At 38.2% G+C, this 3405-nt stretch overlaps 1 non-coding gene across 1 annotated transcript; it reads right to left on the bottom strand.

Moving 5' to 3' along the window:
• Positions 1-2955: 2955 nt before the first annotated feature.
• LOC130953371 (small nucleolar RNA R71) lies at positions 2956-3063 on the bottom strand. The gene has a single exon (XR_009075542.1). It is a non-coding gene; the product is annotated as a small nucleolar RNA R71 (small nucleolar RNA).
• Positions 3064-3405: the final 342 nt, after the last annotated feature.

Below are 3405 nucleotides of genomic sequence, written 5' to 3'. Positions count from 1 at the left end.
CGCCTGACAACCGAGTGCTCGCCTGACAAACGAGCCAGCCATTCCATGAGATCAGAGTCTTCGTGGTATAGGCAAGAACTGATGGCAGCATTCAAGAGAATCCGGAAGGTCTAACCTTGTCTGTGGTATTCTGAGTAGGATTCAATGATTGAATGACTGTGACGTGCTTCAAACTCCTGAGGGCGGGGCGTTAGTGACAGACGCCAAAAGAATCACTGGATTCTATTCCGGTCTGATTGAGAACCGACAGATGGATAGCCTATGCTGTGACAGAGCATCAGGAACGTATTTCCAATGAGAGGATGGGAGGTAGCTGCTGACAACAGTGAAACCCTACACGAGCTTGCCATGGAAAGGAGTAAGAAGGATTGGATGAAGGCTGTAGGAAAGCAGAGAGACGGAAGGGAAGGCATCTTCATACACTTGTCTGAAGCTCTTACACCAATGATATACATAAGTATCACTATCTTTATCTTCTATGTTATTTTCGTTCATCATCATATACATTTGAGTTTGCCTGACTAAGATTTACAAGATGACCATAGCTTGCTTCAATGCTAACAATCTCCGTGGGATCGACCCTTACTCACGTAAGGTATTACTTGGACGACCCAGTGCACTTGCTGGTTAGTTGTGCGAAGTTGTGTAATGCCATGGAATTGAACCACCAAGTTTTTGGAGTTCATGACCAGGGATTATGAGAGTTGTGAAGAGTATTGTTCACAATTTCGCGCACCAAGTTTTTGGCGCCGTTGCCGGGGATTGTTCAAGTTTTGAGCAAGCTTTTGGTAACAATGCCAGGGATTGTTCTAGTTTGGACAACTGACGGTTCATCTTGTTGCTTAGATTAGGTATTTATTTTTTTCGAAATTCCTGAAGATGAATTCTAGAGTTTCATGATGATTTGTTAAAATCTGGCTGGCTGAGAAGCCATGTCTAAACTGATTGGACCGAGGTTTCAACCTATCACCACAAGAGCTTGTTGATTTTCATCAATTTTGCTTTTGGAGCAGTGATCTGCTAAGGCTTGGCTGACCTTTGGTCATGTCTAGTGTTTTGGACCGAAGCTTTCTTTGAAAGCTTGGCTGGCTGTGAAGCCATGTCTAACTCCTGGACCGGAGTCTTAGACTAGCATTGCACTGATTCCTGGAATTCTCATTAAGAATTTTGATATCTTTTTCCAATTAATTTTCGAAAAACACAAAAAAAAAATTATTACAAAATCATAAAAACCAAAAATATTTCTTGTTTTAGTCTAGTGTCTCATCTTAAGTTTGGTGTCAAATGCATGTTTTTGTTATATTTTTCGAATCCATGCATGTACTTCTTTGTTTTGATCTTTAAATTCTATTGACTTGAGTGCTCATGTGTCTCATATAGTGTCAGTAGCACACAAACTGCTAAGTTTGGTGTCTTGCATGCATTGTTATTTGTTTCTTGTTGCATTTTAATTATTAAAAATCCAAAAAAATTTTTTAATTTGTGTCTTTTCAAGTCAATGATACTAAGAATTGAAGATTCAGAACATACTGCAGAGGAATTACACAGAAAAAGCTGAGCATTCAAAAATGCCCAGTGAAGAAGGCAGACTGGCGTTTAAACGCCAGCCAGGGCACCTGGTTGGGCGTTTAACGCCCAAAGAGGTAGCATTTTGGGCGTTAAACGCCAGAATGTATACCATTCTGGGCGTTTAACGCCAGGATGGTGCTAGGGGGAAGATTTTGTTTTCAAAATCAATTTTTTTCAAGTTTTCAAAATCAAATCTTTTTCAAATCATATCTTTTCAATCAAATGTTTTCAAAATCAATTTCTTTCCTTTTTGAAAGATACTTCCTAACAATTAATGATTTGATTGAACATCTCAAATTTGTTACCTTTTCTGTTGAGAAAGGTTTTATGTTTGAATCATATCTTTTCTTGTTAGGCAAGTCATTAATATTTCTTTTAAAATCATATCTTTTCAAATTGTTTTCAAATCAAATCTTTTAAAATTGTTTTCAAATCATATCTTCTCAATCACATCTTTTTAAAACCATAACTTTTCAATCAAATCTTTTTAATCACATCTTTTTCAAAATAGTTTTCAATCAATTCTTTTTGATTTCTAATTTCAAAACCTTTTTCAAAAATCACTTGATCTCTTTCTCACTCTTGTTTTCGAAAATCAATTAAGTGTTTTTCAAAATGTTTTCAAAATCTTTTACTTAATTTTCGAAAATCCTCTTCCCTCCTTCTCACATCCTTCTATTTATGGAATACTACTCCTTCTTGATGCACAATTCGAACTCTAACTAATCAAGTTCGAATTCTTCTACCTTCTTTTCTTCTATTTTTCTTTTCCTCTGACACTTCAAGGAATCTCTATACTGTGACATAGAGGATTCCACATTTTCTTGTTCTCTTCTCTTTCATATGAGCAGGAGCAGAGACAAAGACATTCTTGTTGAAGCTGAACCTGAACCCGAAAGGACCTTGAAGAGAAAGCTAAGAGAAGCCAAGGCACAACTCTCTTTAGAGGACCTGACCGAATTCTTCAAAGAAGAAGAAGACATGGCAGCCGAAAATAACAACAATGCAAACAATGCAAGGAAGGTGCTGGGTGACTTTACTGCACCTACTCCTGATTTCTATGGGAGAAGCATCTCTATCCCTGCCATTGGAGCAAATAACTTTGAGCTTAAGCCTCAATTAGTTTCTCTAATGCAACAGAATTGCAAGTTCCATGGACTTCCAATGGAAGATCCTCATCAGTTTTTAGCTGAATTCTTGCAAATCTGTGACACAGTCAAGACTAATGGGGTTGACCCTGAGGTCTATAGACTGATGCTATTCCCTTTTGCTGTAAGAGACAGAGCTAGAATATGGTTGGATTCTCAACCTAAAGAAAGCATGGACTCTTGGGAAAAGCTAGTCAATGCCTTCTTGGCAAAGTTCTTTCCACCACAAAGATGGAGTAAGCTTAGAGTGGAAGTCCAAACCTTCAGACAGAAGGATGGAGAACCCCTCTATGAAGCTTGGGAAAGATACAAACAATTAATCAGAAGATGTCCCTCAAACATGCTTTCTGAATGGAGCATCATAGGTATTTTCTATGATGGTCTCTCTGAACTATCTAAGATGTCCTTGGATAGCTCTGCTGGAGGATCTCTTCATCTGAAGAAGACGCCTGCAGAAGCTCAAGAGCTAATTGAAATGGTTGCAAATAACCAATTCATGTACACTTCTGAAAGGAATCCTGTGAACAATGGGACTGGTCAGAAGAAAGGAGTTCTTGAGATTGACACTCTGAATGCCATATTGGCTCAGAACAAGATATTGACTCAACAAGTCAATTTGATTTCTCAGAGTCTGTCTGGAATGCAAAATGCACCAAACAGTACTAAGGATGCTTCATCTGAGGAAGAA

The sequence above is a fragment of the Arachis stenosperma genome, chromosome 9, assembly GCF_014773155.1.
Source record: "Arachis stenosperma cultivar V10309 chromosome 9, arast.V10309.gnm1.PFL2, whole genome shotgun sequence".
In the NCBI taxonomy this organism is placed as follows: Eukaryota; Viridiplantae; Streptophyta; class Magnoliopsida; order Fabales; family Fabaceae; genus Arachis; species Arachis stenosperma.
This window is presented reverse-complemented; position numbering and strand designations above follow the sequence as displayed.